At 36.7% G+C, this 26,793-nt stretch overlaps 1 long non-coding RNA gene across 1 annotated transcript; it reads left to right on the forward strand.

The window, feature by feature from the left end:
- LOC144313299 (uncharacterized) lies at positions 1 to 26,668 on the forward strand. The gene is made up of 2 exons (XR_013378980.1): positions 1 to 58; positions 26,401 to 26,668. It is a non-coding gene; the product is annotated as an uncharacterized LOC144313299 (long non-coding RNA).
- Positions 26,669 to 26,793: the final 125 nt, after the last annotated feature.

The following is a 26,793-nucleotide window of genomic DNA, read 5'->3' on the forward strand; positions in this document are numbered from 1 at the left end:
CTCAGCTTGTGTTTTTCCACAGTGTATTGTGCGGGGTTTCTCACATATGAAGCATTAGGTAAGGGGTGCTGGTGGTTGTCTAATTTAAATTCCTAACATTTATTTATTTTTATGGCAAGGGGTTGATTAGAGAAAGGAAGAAAGGCATTAAAAAGTAATTTGCAGAAACTGGAAATAATCACATCTAACAATTTGGATGGCGATTTGCAGTTTTACAAAAAGGCATTGGCATGTAATAGGGGAAGATGTAGTGGCAAAGCCTGGTTTGGAACATTTTTATGGCAAAATCCAAAAAGGGGCTAAGAAAAAGAGCAGAGGGTGGTTTGGTCTTGTCTGCGTCTTGTCACGTGCAACTGTGTGTGAGTGTCTGTGTGTACACACGTGTGTGCGTGCATGGGTGTATGCATGTCTCTGCACATGCATGCGCAAGGGAGGCTGTAGGTGCTTTCCATGCACTAGGACCTACACAAGCTCAAATTCCCATCTGTCTGTATTATGACAACCCAAAGGCTGCTTTCAAGGCCACTGTTTTCCACCACTCTCAGGTGGGGAGAGGCAACTGGGCACTTTATGCAGTAAGAATACAATTGGGCTTTTTGCACATCTTGTGGAATTGCTCATATTTTCCTTATTTCTTCTCTCTCCCTATTCTTTTCCATACAAACTTTAAATATCATAGTGGGAAAAAAGAAAAACCAAAATGTAATGATTAAATTGAAAATTGAACATTTAATTTTCCAATTCCGTACTACTTGTAATTTTTCTTTCTTACAAAAAAGTCCAGGTGGGACGCCTGGGTGGCTCAGTGGTTGAGCATCTGCCTTCCCCTCAGGGCATGATCCCGGAGTCCTGGGATGGAGTTCCGAATCAGGCTCCCTATGGGGAACCTACCCGCTTCTCCCTCTGCTTATGTCTCTGCCTCTCTCTGTGTGTCTCTCATGAATAAATAAATAAAATATTAAAAAAAATAAGTCCAGTTGATAAAATTTCAACTTACACAGGAAATGATAAACATATACTTGACATAGGCTTTTTTCCTTTGGTATATTGGCTTACAATACTTTTAATATTGTACTCTGAAAATGTATTTAATTACAAATGGATGCAAACATTTCTGCCCTAAGGAAAAAAAAAATTCAGTCTTATACTAGACTATGTGAAGTAAAATGTGAATTTGTCTCTGTCCTATGCCAATCTCATTCTCCTTTTCAGAGGGAATTTTTGTTAAACATTGGATGTATGTTTTTGCAAACCATTTCCTGTGTACATATGTACATTTATAGATTATAAATTACTTGTATCTTGCTATCCATAATGTTCTGCAATTTGCTTTTCCTGCTCTCAGTATCAAGTATCCCTTGGGTTATCTGCCCATATGATACACAAGCTTTTGCCTCATTATTTTTATGGCTACAAAATTCATAATCTTTAACGTAACAATTAACATTTAGATGATTTCCAGGATTTTTTGTCAATAGATATTACCGTACATGTATATTCTTTTGCACATGCATGAATATAACTTCATGACCGAGTCCTAGAAATAGAATTTCTGAGTCAAGGTTTAAGCATATTGAATATTTAGATTTCCAAATTGCCCCCAGAATGGCTGCAACAAGTTCCTCACAACAATAGCATATGGGGACATAGTTTCCCCATGTATCTTCCAGATTTCAGTATTATTTTTTTTCTTAACATTTCCAACAAATTGGGCAACAAGTAGCTCGTTGCTTAATTGTTATTTCTCCTATGATCAGAGAAATTTAGCCTCTTTTCATGTGTCCTTCAGCCTGCGCAAGTGTGAATTGCTTGCTTATCTTTTCCCCGTTTCCATTCATCATCTTGTTCATTCCTGCTCTTATGCCACATTTTTAAAAATTACTGGAAATTTATAATGTGTTTGATATCTAGCAAAGCAAGGCCCTTTTTGTTTTTCTTTTTCAGAATTTTCTTAGCTAATTTTGCACATTTACTCTTCCAGATGGATTTTAGAATCAGCTGGACAAGTTCCATAGAAAATCTATTGGGGTTTTTGTTGCAGTATGCATTGAATCTATAAACTAATTTTAGGAGAGCTTATGGGTATGCAATATTGAATTTTCCAACCAGGAACATGGTTAACCTCTCCACTAACATGTTTTCATTTGTAACTTTCTATAAAATGTTATAGCTTATGTACATTTGTTATCAGTCTTGTTGCTAGTATTTTATGTTTTTTGTCACCATTGTGAGTGGGACATTTTCACATTACATGTTCTAATGATTGTTAGAGACACATAGGAAAGCTACTGTCTTTGTTTACCTTGTTCTAGACACTTTCACTAATTTCAGCAGATGTTCAGTGGATTTTCTTGGATTAAGAAGTTCTTATTTTTTAATTACAAAATAATACATGTCGTAGTAAAAATTTCAGTAAAATGTATGAAGAGAAAATGCTTCTCCGTCCCTTTTAAAAAGTCTGCAACATGAATATTTTTTCATTTACTATATGTTAGATTATTTTTCATGTTAGCATATAGGCGTGTACCCTATTCTTTGGAGCAACTGCATACATACTATTTCATTGTATGGATAATCGTGACTTATTTTTACCCAAGATATATAGGTGCATAGTTAAATAAATCCATAGTAAATAATATTGAAGGGCTGATAATGAAAAAAGTCAGTCTCTTTATCATAGCCCTTTAACTTCATCTGTTGTCCCCAGAAGCTACTACTTTAAGCAATTTTTGATATTCTTTTCCTGGCATTTTTCTTTGTATTTCTAAATGTCCTGATTATACTGATCTTTTTCAATATATCAGCTTCTGTAGATTTTCTGGATGAAAATTCACTTTTCAAACTCCTCTCCTTTGCTCCCTCAATTCCTCTCAAATAACATACATCACAATTTGTTTTTTCCAAACCAATAGCCACTATTTACACTATCAGAAGTATTTAACATTTTTATTACTGGGCCAAATAGTATACCATGATTTGATTTTTGTCTCAGATTTTTTAAACTGAGTAAAACTTTGCTTCTTCTCTTCCTATGATACACAAGGTTTTGCCACTCATTATCATTGGGTAGAACTCCCAGAATGTTAAATAGGAACCATAATCCTGGTTATTCTTATCTTGTCCAGACTCTTATAGAAATATCTTAAATGTTGATTATTTAGAAATCTACAGGGAAAACAATATTAAAAGAAAAAAAGTCTTAAATATCAAGCTCTCAATGATGGGATTGCAGTGAAGCTCACCTGAATCTAGGACACTCAGCAAGAGCAACATGAATGAAAGATGGAAAGGAAATGGAGACTTTAATCTATGCAGGAAAGGGATTTTAAAAGAAAATGGAGGTCAATTTTCCAGAAAAAGAAAAAAGCATCATGGGGTCTTCAAGTATCTGGACAATGAATAAAAATGGTTATATTGTACAAGGTCACTTTAAGCTCTATAATTATTAGGAAAGGTTAACCGTAGTTTAAATTCGTGTTTAATCATAATTATTCAATGAGTGCACTAATGATAGAATGTTGTGCTGTAAATGTAAACTGCAAACTACTCTTTTCTGTCCTCTTTGGGTAGGAGGGAAAAGAGGGATAGTGGTTGTGATAGTCATTGCTTAAGTACTACATAGCCCCAGAGGTCCTTGAACAGACTTTGGTAGGAAATATAAGACCATCTAAGCTTTTCCTGGATAATGGAGGTAAAGCAAATTAGGGGCTGGAGGATTGCAGCTGACATCCAGTCTGCCCGTTGTAGCACAATATGAGCCTGGGGCTGTCATGCAGAGCCAGGATCCACCTGCAGCCCATCAGTTCCATCTTAGGCTTAAAGTTCAGATCTTTCCACCCACCTTTCACCCTTCTGAGCACCAACCTGAAAGCCAATATTAGTGGCATGCATCTAGTACACGCTCATATCGGGGTTTCCTCATTAAACATCTGATGGATGATCTCTACATCTACATCCCAACTTCTTCTAACTTGGGTTTTGGGATGGCACAGAGCAACTCCACACCCTATGCCCATGACTGTCTAACATTGTTGAACTCTCTTAGAACCTTGCGTAAAATCTCTTCCTGCGTGAAATATTTAGAATAGACTCTGCTGTCTTAATGGAACCTCAACAGATACAGTGTCATTTTCTCACTGTTTCATGTCCTGAGAGGTAGGTAGCTAGTTTGTACTTTGTAAAGGAATTACCTGCCTTATTCAAACAAACAGGCAAAAACATAAACACGAGACTGTATCAAAAGGAGAGTCTGCAAATGAGGAAGGACAGCTGGATAAAACAATTGCCTACTCTCTTCCTGCTGGTTCATCCTTCTTTTCAGGTCTCAAGCTAGATTCTCCCTATCACCATGTGTGCTTCATGCAATAATGTATTATCATCCTTTGAAAACAAGAATAGCATATGTTATAACATTAACTCTAGCCCGAGGCAGACATTAATAATTGATCACAGCAGTCTTGCCTGCTGATAGTAGATTTGGTGTACATTCTTCTCAGTAGAGTGATCTGGCCAGCCACTACTAATTGATTGGCTTGTAGAAAGAACCTTATGTATTTCCCATCACTGTGACAAAAACCCTCAAAGACATAAAAACCATAATGTTTATGCAAAAACAATTACATTCAGAGAGTAATATAGGAATCATACATCAAACATTCTTTTTCTCTTAGGTTTTATGGGTAATCTGTCATGGTAACAAGGGGACTAAAAGCTTTAATTATAATGAAAGCAAGGTTCCAGTCTATGTTCATGAGCTTCCTTTGGAATTATAACCAAAAGTCCTGGAATGCAAAAGACCCATCCTGCATGTGTTCCCTCTGCCTCACTGCTGAGGTCATCTTGTTGAGTGAGTGCTTAATACACATTCACACTGTAAAACGTGACCGCTTCCCCAACAATGTAATTGACACAGATATTCTAGAGATAGTTTTACTCTTCAATGATGTCATCTCAGTAGCAATAAGCTTTTGTGCTTTTCTGTGAGTCACTTTAATTCATTCCACGAGGGTTTCCCTTGTGGAATGGTTGTCAGCTGGTCACTAGCTTCTTCTGGAGACGCACACATGACCTATGTCACACTAAGTTCTCATTTTAATTTGCTGCATTTGATCAGTATTGTAGCCATTTATTGGCTTAGCCATATCATTGAAACATAGAACTTAGGATATTTTTATAAAAGGGGAAAACTGTTACCTCCAGAATCCATTCAGACTACACCGACAGTGACTTTTCCAGTAATGTAGTACTGCTGTGAATCACTGTACATTAAGGATAATGTAGTGCGTGAAACTTTCGGTCATTGACATTAATGAAATGCCATGCAAAAGAAATCAATTTCCTTTACATTTTATTAGACACTTGTAAATATGGTGGTGAAGGCCAAGAATTTAGCTTTAAGGTTCAATATATCAAATGAAAGACAGTTCTACCTTTGCACTGTTTATTTTACAACAAGTGCTGAAAGCATGGGGTGTGTTGCTTTCATGGTAATTAAAGTTTGTCGTCTTTCACTCAGTTGCCTATTTGTAATGTTACTTCTGAGAAAAGTCACCTGAAAATGTGAAATGTACCCAGACAGGGAGAAGTAGAGTATGCTGTAGGTAGCAATTTCAATTCCAACATCATTTTCAACCCTTACAAGATGGCCAGGAACCATTCTGGAAACTAGAGGCATAAACATCTGAAAAAACTAATCTCTATCCTCACAGAATTCATAATCCGACTTTGCACATCAAAATGTTAGCTGCAAACAGTGATCTTGCTGTCCTTCAGCTGCAAGTTCACTTCTCAGACCCTTTGGATTTTTGCCCAAAGGTTACCCACTCGGTGGGGCCATCTCAGACTACTCTGTTTTATTGCTTTTCCCCTTCTCTCAGCACTCATTCTTCTAGCCTGGTTTGTAATACGTATTAATATATTTTTTTAAATTATTGGTTTCTTTTCAGCAGAAGGTAATTCCAGGATGAATCTCCGAATCTTAGAATGTGCTTGACATGGTTCAGGCACTCAATAAATAGTTTATTAGGAATAAAAAATCCTGAGAGCTTGGGAAAGATTCAAAGAAAAAGTAACATTTAAATTTGATGAAAGTGGAGAGAGAAATTTCCAGAGGAGATCCAGCCTTCTGGTAGAGAGAGGACCATGAACACAGGCGCAACATGCCTTGGGAGGGAAGCCACCTGGGGGTGTCTGGAGGGGCAAGGCTCTGGGAGTAGGAAGGGATGAGGGATTGAGGGGGAAGGAGTGGGAGTAGGAAATGAAGGAAGTTGGAGCCAGATGGCGAAGGGCCTGATAAAAATTCAAATTAGCATATAGATGGACTTGCTTTGCTAAATCAAAAGGAGGATTTTCTTTCTTAAGGACAGGGGCTGTTTTCATGATTTTTATGACTTCAGCTTATAAGCCAGATCTTCAAAGCTGCCAACGATGTCAACCTTTCAGTCCAGAGAGCTGGATATCTTCATTTTGCTGATTGTGATCATAGATCGTATTAACAACCCTGAATCTGTGCTCAGGTTTAGCAGCAGAAAGTGGCAGGGACGTGAAGGGACAGTGGACAGTCAACGGTGGTGATTAGCAGCAGTTACTTTAGAATCCCCGAGCAGAGTGATCTCAGAGTGTGACCCTGGCCTTTCCTGTGTGAGATCAGGCTAGGCGACCCTAGAAGGTGCAGGTGATGGAGGAGTGATTTTCCCAGATGGTGAGGCAGTCAGGCTCTGAGAATGATGGTTGAGAAATGAAGTTTGTGAATAAGGTGGAGGAAGGGGAGAGAACGGTGCCACAGGTGCCCTGAATGTCCACGGAGGAGCAGTGGGTGATCTGGGAGCGATGGTTGGAAGCAGCACTGAGGCACAAGGCAGCAGGAGAGGAGGACCCTCCTGGCCGGGGTTTTTTTTTTTTTTTTTTTTTAATTTTTATTTATTTATGATAGTCACACAGAGAGAGAGAGAGAGAGGCAGAGACATAGGCAGAGGGAGAAGCAGGCTCCATGCACCGGGAGCCTGACGTGGGATTCGATCCTGGGTCTCCAGGATCACGCCCCGGGCCAAAGGCAGGCACCAAACCGCTGCGCCACCCAGGGATCCCCTGGCCGGGGTTTTGAAGAAAGAAGAGCTGCACCAGGAAAATTTGGAGGATGAGGTTTTGAGTTTGAGAGAAATGAAGTCACAGTTAATGTAAGAAACCAGAAGGAAAAATGGTTTCAGTGGTTAGTGTGTAACACAGAGACTGAGACTGAAAGTCCCAGAGTGGGTGGAGTGCTCACAGTGGCACAGATGGGATGGGATGAGCAGCAGAAGAGTTCTGGGTCAGGATGACGTCATCGAGGAGGCAGGAAGGGTGTCCGGTGACAGAGCACAGCTTGGAAAAAAGCAGAGACCTGCGGGTGAGGCCATGGGGACATAAGCCCTGCAGAGGGCAGGGGCGCTGTGGATGGCTCAGTCATAGCTGGTAAGGGGTGTTATAAATGGTCACCTTATAGGTCCAACCAAAAAGTGAGCGAGTAAGCCACTTCCAGACGAGGCTACTTCCTCATAATTGAAACACTCTTGGCATGTCCCAAGTGGCATCTTATATTACACCTGAAAATAGCTGCTCCATTTAGGGTTGCATTTAACAGAGCTTATGCAGAAAAGATAAAGAATGGTACAATCTGTTCTCATCCTACATCTTTGGTAAGGGCATAGCACTGATGGGTAGAGGTAGGGGCAGGAGAATGTGTAATTTATCGTCAATTATCATAGATATTTATAGATGCATTTTATCCAGAAGATTGTCTTCTTTCCTTACCTTACATGCCTGACTTACACTTCTGAAAGAAGGCAATTCTTATCTTTTCATATGCACATTAAAGCTCGCATATTCATTTATATTAAAGTAACACTGATAGCAATTTGTGTCATTACTGTTAAAAATAAAATGGTAGATTTTACAAAGAATAACAAAATTTGTTATTGCAAAGTATCTCAGTCCCTCATTGTTACGCCGTTACAGCATCTTCATATTTTAAGGAATTTGCAATCATGTAAAATGTATTGAATTTGATAGACTCCCACCATAAAACAGCCGAATGCTTCATAACAACCAACAAAGGGATTGCATTTTTTCTGCTTGGCAGATTAACTGCTAGTTTTGTTTCTTGCCAGATCGCTCGCTGTAACATGAGTAATAAATCAGGATGATTTTCTTCCTTTTTTGAGGTTTATATTTTTGCTTTTTTTTTTTTTTAAAGCCTATCAAAGCTCTCTTTTCTAGTGGACAGAGAGACCCCAGACCTAATGTGTACCTGTTCTTTGCCCTTATTAACAATTTTATTCAAATTCAAACACTGAAAGATAAAAAGACATTCTGACAGGAAGAAAGAAGCCATAAAAGAGCAGTTTGAGAAATGGAAGTTTATGGAAGGGGACTCTTCACACCGGTGGCTGAGCCTTTTAAGACCTTATAGAAGTGGACTTGACATATAATAAACTGCCCATGTTTAAAGTGTACAATAATTTATTTGTATTCACTGTAGTTTGTTTGCATTTATTTATTTTTAAGTTTTAATTTTAATTCCAGTTGTTTACGCATAGAATTATATTAGTTTCAGGTGTACAGTTTAGTTATTTAACAGTTCCATATATCACCTGGTGCTCATCACAAGTGTACACAAGTGTACACCTTAATCCCCATCACCTGTTTTACCTGCCGCCCCCCCGCCCCACATCCCCTTTGGTAACTATCTAATTGTTCTTTATAATTAAGAATCTAGAGGTGCCTGGGTAGTTCAGTCTGTTAAGTGTCTGACTCTCAATTTTGGCTCAGATCATGATCTCAGGGTTGTGGGATTGAGCCCTATGTCAGGCTCTGTGCCGAGGCTGCTCTTCCCTTGCCTCAAATAAATAAAAATCGTTAAGAAAAAAGATCTTTTTTTAAAGTTATTTTTTAAAATCTATTTCTTGTTTTGACTCGTTTTTTTCAATTGTTTATTTTGACATATGTTTATTTTGACCCATGAAACTATCACCAACATCCAGATAATGACCATATCCATCATTACTAAATGTTTGTTATTGCGTGTATCAATAGTTCATTGCTTTTTATTGGTGAATATTATACTATTGTATGGCTATATCTAAACCACAATTATATGGCTATATAAATGAAATTTACTTATCTGTTCATCTGTTGATGGGCATTTGCATTGTTTGGTTATTGCAAATAAAGCTTCTGTGACACTTATGCACACATATTTGTAAGATCAGAGGCTCTAGCGGTAGAATGGGTGGATCAAATGAAAAAGGTATGGACAGCTTCATAAAAAACTGCTGGATTAGGGTGCCTGGGTGGCTCAGTTGGTTAAGCATCTGACTCTTAGTTTTGGCTCAGGTCATGATCTCAGGGCTTTGAGATAAAGTCCTGTGTAGGGCTCCATCCTCAGTGTGGAGTTGGCTTGTCCTTCTCCTTCCCCCTCTGCCCCTCTTCACCTCAAATAAATAAATAAATACATAAATAAATCCAAAAGAAAAAAAAAAAGAAAAAGAAACTACTGGACTATTTTCCCAAACAATTGTGTCATTTTATATTCCCCCTGGCAGTGGGTTCTAGTTGTTTCACATCCTAGCCAACACTTGATATTGTCAGACTTTTTAGAGACTCAAATAGGTTTGTAGAGGAATCTCATTATACTTTTAATTTGTATTTCCCTAATGGATAATGATGTTGAATACCTTTTCGTGTACATATTTACATTGGTATCTATTATTTGGTGAGGAGTCTGTTGAAATATTTTGTCCATTTTTAACTTAGATTGTTTTCCTGTCATTGGGTTTTGAGTTCTTTATGTATTGTGAATTAAAATCCTTTAGCAGATGGAAGATTTGCACTCTCCCGCCCCCACCCGATCTAACTTTTCAATCTCATAATGAGTTTCTAAGAGTAGGGTTCTTTTTCCTTTTTTTTTTTTTTTTTTAACTCCTACTGACTTATTACTGACATGAATGTAGGGACTTAGTTTTGTTCATATCTATGTTTCTAAAACCCAGCATTTGGCACAAATTCAGAACTAAATAAGTTTTTGCTACATAAGTGAATGAATTTCTGATGGAACTTTCTCATTTTACAGATGAGGTCATTGTTTAATGAGAATTCTCAAGTGATCTGGATTCTGGTTTCTTTGATCAGTCGGTTAAATGAAGATTTCAATTTATGTTGAAAATCTTTCTGAAATCTTTCTGAATTTCTTGCCTTCTTAAGGACAGTGCATCAAATAATATTTTTTCTTCCTTTGAAGGTCAGGGTCTTTTGTAGGGGGAGTTTGAGGAGTATATTATCTAAAGGTGAATTAGATATCTGAGGTTCACTTATCCAGGAAGTTTGTAGTAACCCTATTCCCCATTCCCACCCTCTAATCACCCAGACCAGTAAGGTGGAGGCTGGTAGGGAGGATGAAGTGAATTATGTGAAATGAAGAAGTTACATTTTCTTTATACAATTGAGTAGAAATCTATTTATTGATTGATTTGTTTATTGACAGTTAATATCCTCAACTCATTTTTCTATTAGACCCATTAAACTTTTTATCCATTTAAATTTATTTTACATATATTCAAGATGCTAATCCTTTATTTTATATCTTATAAATATATGCTTCCAATGTGTCATTTGTTTTTTTAACTAGCTTAGTTTTACCCTTTACAATACTCATACAGTAAAATTTCATAATCTTTCATAGTTTGTACTTTTTGTATCGGTTTAAGAAATCTTTCCCAAGAAAGATCATAAAGATATTTCCTACACTCCCTTCGGATAGTTTTGAATATTTTATTTTAATAAATATTTTAAAATAAAATATTTAACCCCGTATACCTGAAGAACTATCATTTCAACAGATAACCAATGTATAAAATTATTATTATTTTATATTTTTCTACCTTTTGACCCTCTTCATCCATTTCTCTTACACCTCATTCACCTCTCCTGGCAACCACTCACCTGTTTTCTGTATGTTCCCCTCACCCTCCCAACCAACATATAAGAGAAATAATATGGTATTTGTTTTTCTCTGACTCATTTCACTTAGCGTAATATTGAGATCCATTCATATTGTTGCAAATGGCAAGAGTTCATTCTTATTTATGGCTGAATGACATAGCTCTCTCCATATCTCTGTGTGTGTGTGTGTGTGTATCACCATTTTTTATTCATTTATCCATTGATGGATGCTTAGATTATATCCATATCTTGACTATTGTAAATAATGTTACAATGAACATGGTGACATGTATGTCTATTTTTGTTAGTGTTTTCTTTGGATAAATACTCAGAAGTAATTACTAAAACATATGGTAGTTCTAATTTTAATTTTTTGAGGAATCTCCTTACTGGTTTCCATAGTGGCTGCACCAATCAATTTATATTCCCACCAGTAGTGCACAAGAGCTTCCTTTTCTCCATGTTGTCGCCAAGACTTGGAATTCCTTGTCTTTTTGATAATAGCCATTTTAACAGGTGTGAGGTAATACCTCATTGTGGTTTTGATTTGCATTTCCCTGATTATTAGTAATGTTGAGCATATTTTCATATGCCTTTTGGCTATCTGTATGTCTTTTTGGAAAAATGACTATTTAGACCTTCTGCTCATTTTTTAATCTGATTGTTTTTGTTGTAGTTATTTGTATTATTGAGTTGTTTGAGTTCTTTGTATATTTTGAATTTTAACCCCATATCAGATATAGTGTTTGCAATATGATTTGCCCATTCAGTAGGTTGCCTTTTTATTTTGTTGATGGTTTCTTTAGCTGTGCAGAAGCTTTTTAGTTTGATGTCATCCCACTTGTTAATTTTTTTGTTGCTTTTACTTTTGGTGTCAGTTTAAAAACATTGATCACCGAGACCTATATGAAGGAGCTTACTGCCTATGTTTTCTTCTAGGAGTTTTATAGGTCTTATGTTCAAGTCTTTAGTCGGTTTTGAGTTCATTTTTGGCTTATGGTATAAGATAATATTCCAGTTTCTTTTTTTTTTCTCCTCTCTTCTTCTTTTTTTTCTTTTTGCATGTGGCTGTCCAGTTTCCCCAAAACCATTTATTGAAGAGACTGTTCTTTCCCCATGGTATATTCTTGACTCCTTGTCATAAGTTAATGATCGTATATATGTGGGGTTTATTTCTGGGTTCTGTTATGTTCCATTGATCTATGTGTTTTTATGTCAGTATTACAGTATTTAATACTATACTACAGCTTTGTAATATAGTTTGAAATCAAGAAGTGTGATATCGCCAACTTTGTTCTTTCTCAAGATTGCTTTGATGATTTAGGATCTTTTGTGGTTCCATACAAATATTAGATTTTTTTGTTTTGGTTCTGTGAAAAATGCCATTGGAATTTTGATAGGGATTGCATAGAAGCTGCAGATTGCTTTGAGTAGTATGGACATTTATTGATATTCTTCAAATCCTTGAGCATGGAATATTTTTCTATTTGTATATTCTTCAATTTCTTTCCTCAATGTATTATACTTTTAGTACACTTTCTTTGTTAAGTTGATTTATGGGTATTTTATTCTTTTTGATGCAATTATAAGTGGGATTGTGTACTTAATTTCTCTTGGTTCATTTTTAGTGTGTGGAAACTCAACAGATTTCTGTATTGATTTTTGTATCTTGCAACATTACCAAATTCATTGATTAGTTTTAACAGTTTTTTTTTGATACTCTTTAGTGTTTTCTATATATAGTATTATGTTATCTGCAAATAGTGAATAGTTTCACTTCTTTCTCTCCAATTTGGGTGACTTTTACTTCTTTTTCTTTCCCAATTGCTCTGGCTAGGACTTCCAATACTCTATGCATAAAAGTGGTCAAAGTGGGCATCCTTGTCTTATGCCTGATCTTTCAGCTTTTCACCATCAATATGTTAGCAGTAGACTTGTCATATTGCCTTTAAGAGTTCTTAATTTTGATGAAGTCCAATTTATTTTGTTATTGTTGATTGTCTTTTTGGTGTCATACCCATGAAATCTTTGCTGAACCTCAAATAGATATTTTCCCTATGAAATTTTATTTTAAAGTAATAATAGAATGTCTTATAAAACAGGTGAAACTTTATTTTTGCATATGGATATGTGATTGTTTCTGCACTGTTTTTTTGGATTTCTCTAAGCAATTGCTCTTCAATCTTTTTCAAAAGTCAGTTGACCATGTACTCTGGATCCATTTCCAAACTCTCTATTCTGTTCCATTATTTTGTCTATCTTGATGATAATACCATAGTACCTTGACTATGTAGACTTATAATAAATCTTGAAATTGGGTAGTATAACTGCTTTTTCAAGATGCTTTGGATTTTCTAGTCATTTGTATTTTCATATAAATTTTAATTGATATTTCAAAGAAGCCACAGATCAATTTGGGGAGAATTGATATCTTAACAATATTGTTAAGTCTTCCATTCCATAACCATCTCTCTATTTCATTCTTCAAGTCCTCTCAACAATGTTTTGCAATTTTAATTGAGTATATCTTGCCCATTTTTTAAAGATTCATTTCTTAGAGTTTCATCTTTAAAAAAATTTTAAAGTATTTATTTAAATTTGTTAGTTAACATGCAGTCTACTATTAATTTTGAGTGTAAAATATAGTGATTCAGCATTTCCATATAACACCTGATGCTCATCATACAAGTCCACTCCTTAATCCCCATCATCCATTTAACCATCACCCCACCCACCTCCATTCTGGTAAGCATCATTTTGTTCTCTATAGTTAAGAATCTATTTCTCATATGTGGAATGTAAGAAACAAGACAACAGAAAAGACAGACACAAACCAAACCTAGAATTTCATTTTTTGATGTTATCATAAATGGCATTCTTAGTTTCAATTTCCAGCTGTTCAATAATTGCTAATATATGGAAATACAGTTATTTTTTTTAAAGATTTTGTTTATTAATGAGAGACAGAGACAGAGACAGAGACACAGGCAGAGGGAGAAGCAGGGCTCCATGCAGGGAGCCTGACGTGGGACTCGATCCCAGGTCTCCAGGATCAGGCCCTGGGCTGAAGACAGCACTAAATTGCTGAGCCACCTGGGCTGCCCAGTTAATTTTTATATATCGATCTTATACTTCGCAAACTTGCTAAACTCACAGATTAGTTTTAGCAGACTTGTCATTATCCTGTAAACTTTTGCACACAGAGAAATATGAGGTCTGCAAACAATGATAGTCATACTTTCTTCTTTTCAATCTGGATGCCTTATTTTTTTCTTTTACATATTGCACCAGCTAGAACCTCCATTATAATGTTGAATAGATATGGTGAGAGCAGATTGTTTCTTCTTAACCTTAGGTGGGAAGCATTTAGTCTTTCATCATTAAGATGTTAGCTGGAGGTTTTTGTAGATGCCTTTTATCAGGTCGAGGAAGTTTCCTTCTATTCCCACTTTGTGTAGACTCTTAATCAAAAATAGTTACTGGATTTTGTTAAATGCTTTTTCTGAATCTATTGTGATGGTCATATGGTTTTTCTAGTCTGTTAATATGGTGAATTACGTTGAATGACATTTGAATGTTAAAATAGTCTTGCATTCCTGGGATAAACCCTACTTGGTCATGCTGTATTATCATTTTTATATCTTATTGGATTTTGTTACCTAAAGTTTAGTTAAGGATTTTTGCATCTGTGTTCATGAAGGATATTGTTTCGTATTTTTCTTTTCCTGTAATTATTTTTTATGGTCTTGGCATCAGGGTAATAATAGCCTTACAAAATGAATTTGGAAGTATTCCCAACTCTTCAACTCTCTGGAAGACTGGATATAAAATAGGTATCACTTCTTTCATTAAATATCTGTGAAGCCATTTGGGCATGGCATTTAATTAATTTATTTTTGGTAGAAAGATTTTTAACTACAAATTCATTTTTAGTTAGGTTGTTTAAAGTTACCACGTAGCTGACTGATGCACTTCTATCTTTTTCTTTTTAAAATCTGTTTTATCTCTATGTTTCATTTTGTGTAGTTCCTATTGCTGTGTCTTTAAGTTCATTCTTCTTTTGTAATAACTAATCTGTTCATTATATCCATTGTGTTTTTCATCTAAGGCACTATGCTTTTCATCATGAAATGTTTGTTTTGTTTTGGTTTTGGTTTTTTATATCTTCCATGTCTCTATTTAATCTGCTCAATCACTCCCCTATCTTACTGATAATATCAAATATAGGTATACTGTTTTTAATGTCTTTGTCTACTATCCTATCATCTGTATCATTTCAGTGTTGATTTTGATTAATTTTATCCATCAATGGACCCTATTTTCTTGCATCTTTGTTTTTTTTTTTTCTTTTTAATTTATTTTTTATTGGTGTTCAATTTACTAACATACAGAATAACCCCCAGTGCCCGTCACCCATTCACTCCCACCCCCCGCCCTCCTCCCCTTCTACCACCCCTTGTTCGTTTCCCAGAGTTAGCAGTCTTTACGTTCTGTCTCCCTTTCTGATATTTCCCAACATTTCTTCTCCCTTCCCTTATATTCCCTTTCACTATTATTTATATTCCCCAAATGAATGAGAACATATAATGTTTGTCCTTCTCCGACTGACTTACTTCACTCAGCATAATACCCTCCAGTTCCATCCACGTTGAAGCAAATGGTGGGTATTTGTCATTTCTAATAGCTGAGTAATATTCCATTGAATGCCTAGTAATTTTTTATTGTAGGCCAGACATTTTGCATTTTACTTTATATGCTGCTTTTTTTTTTTTACGATATAAGTATCTTGAGCTTTGGTATGATTTGCAATTAAGCTTTAAAGATTGTTAATGTAGACCTCATCAGTGGGTATTCTAGAGGTAATTTTACCCCAGCACTTAGGCAAAACTCTTCTGAGCGCTGAATGCAATGCCCCATGGATTATGAGGTGTACTCCTCTGGCTAGTGGGAATAGATCTATTCCCAGTCCTATGTTGAGTCTCGAGGAAGGTTCTATCTAATCCTTTTGTGAGTTTATTTATTTTTTTGTTTTTGGCTTTAAGTAGTTTTATTACATGCATGCATTGATCAGTACTCAGCTAAAGAGTACATGGGGACACTGCAAATTGCCCAAGTTTGTATTTTTTCCTGTACAGTCTTTATACTCTTGTGCCCTTATGCAAACTCTAGCTGCCTTTGCCTCAGTGAACTCTCATCTCTGTGTCCTCAGTTTAGGGGAGTCATCATCCTCTGTGTGGGTTTCCCCTCTTTGAATCATGGCCTGGAAATTCTTACTAGAGATGGAGCTGCAATAGTTGTAGGGCTCATCTTATTTGTTTCTCATCTCACAGGGATAAATGTCCTTCATTGTTTAATGTCTAGTGTTAGAAAATTGTTTCATGTATTTTGTCCAAATCTTTAGTTATTTCAAGTGGGAGAGTAAATGTGATGCGTGTTAATCTATCTTAGCCAGAATTAAAAGACTGTCTGGGCTTTGCTTGGTCCAGAATTGGTCCAGAGACCTTCTTGCTACCCCTAAGCTCCAGTCACTTCCTCAAGCACTTTGCAGAATCCAGAAGCCTCATATTTGCATCTCACACTTGTGTCAGCAGTATGTAAAGAGGACTTTGCTCTCATTTCCAGATTAACACTGGAAGCCCATGCTATGTAGCTATTTTTAATGAAGGTATATATATTTAAAAATCAGAATTAGAGCCTGGCTTAATATTAAGTTTATAAAATTATAATTCAAAATAAATAGGTTTTGAATTAGATGCTAAGAATGACAGATAATTACCTACTGTTCTTTTTATTTTAAAATCTTCTTTATGTACTGTTTTTCTTACCAGTTCTTAGAGTTGACCTAACACTTGGTATGCCCATGTTGTTCATATATTTTGAGACACTGAGTAAGTTTTTATTAAATCATACTTTCATATGGATGTACCTCATTTTATGCAGTAACCTCTATTCTAAAGCTACATGTAGAGATTAAATGAAAAATATATTGGGGCAGCAGGGGTGTGGAACGGTTTAGTTCTTCAATGCAGTTTGTGGTGACCGAAGATACTTATTTTTGAATGACAAGTAACAACTTCCACTTATTTTTGCCCTCAAGCCCTATTTTTATTCATTGAATAATTAGAAAGGAGGTAACCTCACCCCAATATCCTTGTCTGACTTGGAATGGGAAATTCTGATCATGAGTCAGAAATTAGACTGAACTTTATCATTGGGTGCCATTTAAGAAGTCTACCAAGATAAATAAAAGTTATAAACAAAATTGATTGAATAAGTAATATTTTAACTACCTCAGAAGATTTAAACCCTTAAAAAGGGGCTCACTGACATGTAAATGACATAGGTGCAAAGTAATCAGAGACATTATTTCCTGAATGGCTCTCAAATGTTTTTGGTCTCAGGAACCCTTTTTCCTGATAAAAAATATTATTATTGAGGACTCTAAAGACGTTTTTCCCCTGCCACTTTTATCTATTGGTATTGCTGTATTAGAAATTAAAACAAATAAAATATTTTAAATATGTATTTATAGGGTGCCTGGGTGACTCAGTCAGTTAAGTGTCTGCCTTCGGCTCAAAGCATGATCTCAGGATCCTGGAATCGAGCCCACATTGGCTTCCCTGCTCAGTGGGGAGCCTGCTTCTCTCTCCCCCACCCCCACTTGTATTCTCTCTCTCTGTCAAATAAATGAATAAAATATGCATTTTATATATTCATTTGAAAATCATAACTGCATTACCAGCTAATTTATTACTTTATCAAGGACATTCTTTAAAAAAAAAGATTTTATTTATACACGAGAAACACACAGAGAGAGGCAGAGGCAGAGGGAAAAGCAAGCTCCATGCAGGGAACCCAGTGCAAGACTCGATCCCAGGACCATGGGATCACGCCCTGAGCTCAACTGCCGAGCCCCCCAGGCATCCCTATAGAGGACATTTTTTTTTTTTACATATATAATTTTTATTTATTTATGATAGTCACACAGAGAGAGAGAGAGAAAGAGAGAGAGGCAGAGACATAGGCAGAGACACAGGCAGAGGGAGAAGCAGGCTCCATGCACCGGGAGCCCGACGTGGGATTCGATCCCGGGTCTCCAGGATCGCGCCCTGGGCCAAAGGCAGGCGCTAAACCGCTGGGCCACCCAGGGATCCCTATAAAGGACATTCTTAAGTGAAGCTGATTTCCTCTTTTTCCTCTGCCTACTTCTCCCTTTTTTCCCTTCCCTTACCTCTCTCCTCTTCCCCCGACCCCTTTTCTCATTCTTATCTTGACCATAAGTGAGTGCATGACAGAGGACCATACCATGACAACTCCTACAATTTGATGGTGCTGCTTGATTCATGCTAAGGTGCCTACAGTTTTCTAGCTATGTCTTCTATATGATTAGTATAAGTGAGAACAGAGGAAAAGGCACATAATGTCTTAGTATTATTTTTAAAATTGTTGATTTCATGGGCTCCTTGAGAGCATTTTAAAGACCTTCAGGGTTTCCCAGGCCACTTCAGAACTACCCCTGGACTACTATTAATAATAGATTTTACATTCGCACAGTAATAGTGGATGCTGCTAAGGTTTTCTAAATGTTTTGAACCAGTTTTCCCTATTATCCATAGTGCCTAAGAATTCAAATTTCTTTGCATCCTGGCTAACATTTAGTATCACTATCCTGTTTTGGTTTAAGCATTCTGGTACATATGTAGTAGTCTTTTCATTTTCCAGATGACTCACAAAATGGAAAATCTTCTTCCTAAACAGAGCAGTTCTTGCTTTGCACAGTATTGCAGGACTATAAACATAATTGTGTAAGATAAAATTATGCAAAGCTCTATTATTGATCAATGGAGAAAATAACCATTTAACTTTGTTACCTTAATTTTTTGTCAACATATTAAAAAATAACCTCTCTTATTGTGGGTTATAGATGCATAGGGGAATGAAAAAACCTGTAAAACCAAAATTTCTTTCATTCATTGTAATTAAAATATAAGAACTAAGGCATTTTATTTCTAAAAAGCTGCATAAGAATAGTTTGTGCAGTTCTTGCCTTCCCGCTGTCTGGTTTACAATGCGGAACAGAGAGCTTTTCTGCCTTGGCAACTTATCACATGCCTTTATCAGTTTGGATCAGCTTCCAGTAGTTTACCCCTCATGCTTCCAATGTTGTGAGCTATCCCTAAGAGGTCCTTTAATATGAAGTATTTTACTGGACTTACTTCCTCTGGGAGATCTTAATCCTTTGCATCACAACCACTTTCTTCATTTATGTGGATAAATTTGCCTTCACAGAGTTCCTCTGGCTGCATATCTCAGGTCTCTCAGATGGTGGTCATATCTACATTCTCATGATCAGTTATTTCTTCTTTAACTCCATTTACATTAAATTTTAGTTTTATTTTCAGTATGATCACTCTTCCTTTTTTCCTATAACTTTTCTTTTTTTCTGTACTTTCTCTAGTTGACCAATTCCCTCTTTGATTATTAATTTTTTTGTGAAGCATTATCTACATTTGTAACTGGGCTACAAGGAAGCAACACAATTACATGCTTTGCTGTCTGTGTGCAAAAGAGCTAACACATTCATAGTGACCAGCCACTAACAGACTTTGAAAGAAGTGATGTGATTGGTCATGATTCATGACTATTCACAGCCACGACTCTTGGCTAAAGAGCTACCAGTAAAATTTTCATTTCATGCAATTAGAGTTAATTAACAGTCATTACTGAAATTTGAAGTTGTTGTTGAGTAACTGGTGAAATTACAGATACTAGAACCATGGAAAAAGAGGACTATATTTATTAGTTGCATGGATATACTCTTTTGTAAAGTGTTTACCCCTTTCTTTTGCCCTTTTTTAAATGGCAATTTGTCTTTTTTCTTACTGAAGATATAGGAATTCTTTATTTATTCTGGGAATTAACCTTTTTTAGTTATATATTTCAGATACCTTCTGTGATTTGTCTCTTCAGTACTTTATGGCATTTTTCAATGTAATGTGGCCTGGTTTATCAACTGTTTTCTTTATGGTTAGTGCTTTTTATTCTGTGTTTAAGCCATCTTTGCCAAATCCAAGGTCATAAAGGTATTCTCTTATATATCTTCTTCTTTTTTTTTTTTAATTTATTTATGATAGTCACACACAGAGAGAGAGAGAGAGAGAGAGAGAGTCAGAGACATAGGCAGAGGGAGAAGCAGGCTCCATGCACCGGGAGCCCGACGTGGGATTCGATCCCAGGTCTCCAGGATCGCGCCCTGGGCCAAAGGCAGGGGCTAAACCGCTGTGCCACCCAGGGATCCCTCTTATATATCTTCTAAAGGCTGTATTGTTACAATGTCTTTCATATTTAAAGTTATAATCACATGGAATTATTTCTATAATGAGATAAGGTAGAGGGCAACATGTACTTTCCCCTCTATGAAAGTCCAGTTGACCCAGACTTTAGAGGTCATCCTATCTTCACTGCTGTGCTATATCACTTTTATAATAAATCACATTCCCATATAAACACAAATATCTTTCTGGTCTATTATGTCCATATTTGTTTATGCTTGTACCAATTCCACACACTTCTAATTATTATACCTTTTTAAGAAGTCTTAGTACCCAGTACAATATCTCTTTTTTTCATAGTATTTTTGGCTATTTGGGCCCCTTTAATTCCCTGTGAATTTGTGATGCGTGAGTGGCTCAGTGGTTGAATGCCTGCCTTCAGCCCAGGGCATGATACTGGAGTCCCGGGATCAAGTCCCACATTGGGCTACCTGCATGGAGCCTGTTTCTCCCTCAACCTATGTCTCTGCCTCTCTCTCTCTCTCTCTCTCTGTCTCATGAATAAATAAATAAAATCTTAAAAAAAATTCCCTGTGAATTTTAGGATCAACCTATTGATCTAATAAAAAATAAACATACTGGAGTTTTAATTGCATTTGCATTGGATTTATAGATAAATTCTGGGAAAAAGAACATCTTTATGTATGAATATATGTACAGATGCATACACAGTTTTAAAACCAATTCTGTTTTTTCTTCATTTAGTTTTATCTCCTAATTTTTGATATTATTTTGTTTATTGCCGAATATAGCATAGTATAATGTGGAGAATGGACTTTTATTTCAGATAGCAGTTAAGATAGGTAAAGGTGACTTTAAGCCAAAGGAAGATTGAGTTGATCTGGAGTTTGGCTTTAGCTCTGTGAGTACTGACCTGTTTCTCCTTCATCTGTTCTTAGGTAGAATTTTGTATTAGGGAGGAGTTCCCGACTGAATCTAGTGAGCTTCAGAATCCAATTTCTGCTAGTCCTACTCTTTCAGACTGGCAGAAGTTCTCTGGGCTTCTCAGTCCCTCATCAAATGCCTCGAGGGGAAAACCTTGCTTCCTTAGTCTCTGGGATGTTATTCCTCAAGTCTTTGCTGTTTTGATAATTACCCATTACTTAAAAAATTATATGTGTGTGTGTGTCTTTGTGTGGATGTGTCCAGCTTTCCACAATGTTTCAAGTGGGATAGTTTGTCTGTAACAAGTTAATCTACTTTCACCAAAGGTAGAAATTCTGGCTTCATTCTTTAAAGAGAAACCTAGTCAAAAGCCTACTAGATGGAGTTTGTGAGGCACTAAAAAGCTCTGCTTGCTCAAGGTATCATCCTGGCCAACTTGAGATTCTTTCTATTCTGATTCATGTGTAGTGGAGGGGCACATTTCTCTTGAAGTCTTCAGAGTAGTCTCTTTTTTTGTAATGCTCTTCTTGTTTGATGTCTTAGGTTAGCCTTTGGATCCAATGGGGTGGAATTTGTCGACAGTCCTAAAAGAATTAGTAAAATGAGGATCAGCAGGAAAGGTGAGCAGAACAGAATCCATCTCTGGATCAAAGAGGCCTACCATAAAGGCAGTGAACAAGAGAGGGCAAGCCTAGAACAAGGTCTCAAAGGCAAGGTGTTTGGCTTGGAAACTGTTGAAAGCTAAAGAAAAACTCTACCATTAGGTTTTTGTAAATTAGTTTAGTACTAAAATGGAGTCAGCCCAGAATGGGCTTCAGACATAGCTCCACAACACACCAGCTCCTTACCTTGGGAGACTCTAATTAAGCTCTTTGAGCAGCAGTATCCTTATATGTAAAATGGTGATAATACCTTTCTTGCAGGTAAGGGAACTAAATGGGAAAATGTATATAAAGCATAGAGCTATTAGATGCTTATATGTGTTAATTCTCTCTTTTATCAAATTCAGTGGATTCAAAAAAGGAAGCAAAGTGGATCATTTTCCTAGATAGTCCCATGTCTTTGCAAGTATTTCTGTATGGTAACATATTATAAGTAGCAGTAATGCAATTTTGGAAAGAGAGAAGCTATTTTGGTGCTTTAGGAGAGCAATGATTTATTGTGAAAAATACTTCCATTTCCTGATGCTACAAGACTTTCTATGAAATAGATATGGTGAATGATTTCATTTTCTTCTGAAATACAACTGTCGGTGAGGTGGGATGTGGCAAATTCATAGTGCAATACTTGTAAGATTAAATCCAAGATCCTTACATTTATTTCATCTCCTAAAAAGGTACTCTGAAAAGTCAAGTGGTATCTGGAGTGTTGGGATTTGAAAGAAAATCCAATTTCTTTGATAGTCATATTTTGTCTGAGATCTGCAAGTTGGGGCTTTCTTTTTTTTTTTTTTAGAAAACATTGCTCTGTTTAAAAATTTTCTCATCCCATAGAAAGAATATGTGTATGGTGTACATTTCAATTAAAATATTATTGGAGACATATTAAAATATAAATAAGTATATTCGTATGTAACAAGTGAAATAATTTGATTATTAGAAAAATTAGGATTAAGAAGCCTGGGTGGCTCAGTGGTTGGGTGGCTGCTTTCAGCTCAGGTCATGATCCTGGGATCTGGGATCGAGTCCCACATCAGGCTCTTGCGAGGACCTGCTTCTCCCTCTGCCTGTGTCTCTGCCTGTGTCTCTCTGTGTCTCTCATTAATAAATAAATAAATCTTTAAAAAAAAGAAAAAAGAAAAATTAGGATTGCTTATCTTTTTAAATCTAAATCATAACTCTCCAAGTAAACTCTTATCTGCATAAAACTCTACTCTGTGACATTTCTTTTGGTACATTTATGACTCTTTTAATGAAAAACTTTGTTTATTTAGCTATTTGTAAATTAATGCAGACTTATACTTAATTTGAGCTACAGAAATTAAAACGCAAATGAATTATCACATTTATAAATAGTTCTTTGTGATGGGAGGGAATATTTGTTTATATTTTTTTCATAGAAAGTCTTATTGAGCTTTTTGTGTGAACAATTTGAAACTAATTTTTGACCATTGATGAGTAAGAGTGTGTTTTTCTATCCAATCCAAATGACAATAATAAATTTATAAAATTACAAAGAATTTATAAGTGGATAAGCAGACTTTTCAGTACATTCTCTCCTATGTAGGAAGTAGTCCACAGGAAGTCCTATTACTCCTGAAGCCATGCTGGTGAGTAAAGAGTAGAATAAGAAAGGCCAAAGTCTAGATATCTCTTGATGTCCAGAGATCTTTTCTAGAAATGGCCCTCCCAATGGGTTATAGTGTTACATTATTGGTTTCTTGCTGACGAAGACATACACTGCTATTAGATTTCCAAAGGTAGTGTTAAAAGGCATATGAATTTGTGTAACTATTTAATAAAATTTTTCTTAAAAAATTTGGCTTCTTTAAATTCCATTTCTAGAACAACAAAGTATAGTGGAAATGTGGAATAAGACTTTGATCTGATTTTTCATTCTTCTTTTTCAGTCTATGTGGTTAGACAAAGCAGTTAATTTCCCTGAACTTTGCTTCTTCTCTGAAAGTGAGAGAATTGGTCAAGAACTCCAGATACTCTCTAGGACTCCATGTAGCTTGCAAATTTCTATGAAAAGAGACACAGTGCAGTCTTCCCTAGCAGAACTCAACCACTCTTTCCAATTTCTTGCTTTTATGCAATCACTAACTCCTAGAGTCTTTCTTCTTCTCCAACCTATAAACATATATACTAACCATTTATTAATTTGTTTCAGCTGTTCAGATTTACTGAGAGACTCTAGATTTGTCACTTATAAGAATGAGGCTTCATTATAAAGTAATAAAAATCTGTATTTCACAACCTCCAGGGTGTACATGGCCAAATAAGTGTTGGGTTTATTTATTTATTTATTTATTTATTTATTTATTTATTTATTTTTTAAGTGTTGGGTTTAATGCAGTCATCTGGAGGCTACATGTTTCCTCTGCTGAATCTATTATTTCTCAGTCTTGCAACTCCTCTTCTGGAGTTGGCTTTAGGCAGGAAGTTACCCAAGCAACTATATAGCCTCGTCTGATAGAGTATATCTCTGTCTTGACCTCAAATGATGTATTTTGGATTGCTTGTTTGAGATTTTTTTATTGCGCTCACTCCTGAATGACAGTGCTACTCAGAAATCAAGGCCATTGTCACAGGAAGTTTTTCTAGTCTGTCTGAGATTGTTCTTTGCAGATATTAAGTACTACATAAATCTTACTGAAGAGAATGTGCCTGAAGGCTCTGAAAATAATTCAGAGGGAATTCAGAACAATTGCAATTTGAACAATTGCAGCCTCATTGGAATGAATTTATTGTCTTCAAATATAAATAGGACATATATATATTTTCTCACAAATACACACATACCATACCCCTCCTACTGCATGCCGCGTATGAAACTTCATGATTTTCCACATTATGTCACTTGATTCTTGCAATAACTATTTGAAGGGGATAACTTACTGAAACAGGAGGATTTTAGTGTACTTTTGTAGAAAGGAACTTTACATACTTTAGAGCCATACCTAATATATCTGTTCATTTATTGTTCATGAAATTCTCTAGATTAAGAGTAGCTATGGGTTCCCTTAGTATGTTGTATTTCAACCCCACACACAACAGTTACAATAAATAACTCTTGTTCTATAGCTTGAAACCAATTATGATGCAGTTCAATAGAAATTGTCTTATTATTGTGAACTCAATGCAAGGAACCGTTCACCACTACCCATAGGATATCCTATACTGTGAGTTTTTCTTGTTTCGGGGTCTTTTTCTGTTATTGGAGTCAACATTTATTTAGTTTAATAAACTAAATACCGAGGGGTCTGTCAAGCGTGGAGTTGTAGATAAGGTTAGATAAACAACAATGAGGTCTTATTATCTACCTAGCTATGAGATGTTCCTGGTTAATAAATGGCATTCACATCATGACACAAGTGATCTTTATAATCATTTGGGTAAGTGTGGGTCCCACATCCATCCTCTAATTTTTTTTTAAAGATTTTATTTATTTATTCATGAGAGACACAGAGAGAGGCAGAGACACAGGCAGAGGGAGAAGCAGGCTCCCTGCGGGGAGCCCGACATGGGACTAGATCCCAGGTCTCCAGGATCATGCCCCGGGCTGAAGGCGGCATAAAACCACTGGGCCACCGGGGCTGCCCCGGTCCTCTAAATTTTAACTACTTGTAGTAAACACCTTTTAAGATTCAATCAGCCAGTGACACAGTGTTGGTCCTGGGGCCCTCCAGTAGAATCAGTGAGGTTTTAGAGAGGCCACTCCCCAGGCAACAAGTAGAATTCCAGGCCCTTTCGTGCTTCTGATTCACTAATAAATGTTTGCTGCTGATAAATAATTGGGGGGTCACAGTTTAGGTTCGCAGAAGTACAGCTCAAGTAATAATTATTCTTAAATACACGTGCAGAGATTGGCCCAGAATAACTGATGTTTTCTTTAGCATAGAGCCTCCCAAAGTTCAGAAAATCCTCATGCTGGGGAGGGAGAGGGGGAAGAGGGGAGACAACAGAAAAACCTGTCGCCACTTACAAAAGCTTCATTTGGCTTTCAATCAATTGAAGGACTTTGCAGAAGATGGTACTTGTGAAATTGATCTCAATTAAAATCAGCCTGAGTGTGCCCTCTCTCCGCCAGTAGCTCCAAGGGCTGGGAGAGGGGGCTTGCTCTTCCAAAGGAAGAGCCCCAGCACCTGTCTGGACTCTGCTGGCACTTTTCTTTTTTTAATTTTCACCTCGGCCTTTTCTTCCGAGCAGTCTTTGACCTCCGTGACATCCCTAATGAACTCCTTTCATTGTGTGTGCCTCTTCTCCTGCCCATGGTAATGGAAATGCGGTGAAGAACGAATGGGGGTGCTGGGGCCTGTCTTTCACCTCCGCCCCACTCGCCTGCTCGCGGCCCCCAGCTGTCAGGACACTGACATGCTGCTGCAGCGGGATAATTGGGTACTTGAGGAAGATTCATAAGGCAATATGGTGCAGAGCCCCTTGTCCTGCCCTGGGGCTGCGAGGGGCAGCCCCAGGAGGAGAGAAACAGGATGCTCCAATGGGGGCTAGAAATCTGGTCTTGATAAATAATAATCTCTTTATAACAGGACACGATGAAGACTTTTGCTCACGACAAGGCCACAATTCATGCACTGGAGGGAATGATTGTTAAAGATTTCAAGATCGAACTCCATGCAAGGTGCATCAAAGCTGGGTTAGTGAGAGAGGAAGATTCAGAACATCCCATCTAAGAGGAAGCAGTGAGTCTCACATGGAACAGGGTCCTTTCATAGCAGGAAGTTTGTTGTTTTAATCAAAGCAAACCATCTGACAGCTCATTATTAAGAGACAACAAGAAATGACTTTATTAATACAGTGTGGAGTTGGTTCCTCTGCAAATTAAAGTTCTTTGTTCACTTGTGACAGTTTGCTTAGGAGGCATCTGTTAAGGGGTGCCAGGTGGGATAACATTTTAAAAGTGTAATGTGATAACAATTAAC

Source organism: Canis aureus, chromosome 1, assembly GCF_053574225.1.
Source record: "Canis aureus isolate CA01 chromosome 1, VMU_Caureus_v.1.0, whole genome shotgun sequence".
In the NCBI taxonomy this organism is placed as follows: Eukaryota; Metazoa; Chordata; class Mammalia; order Carnivora; family Canidae; genus Canis; species Canis aureus.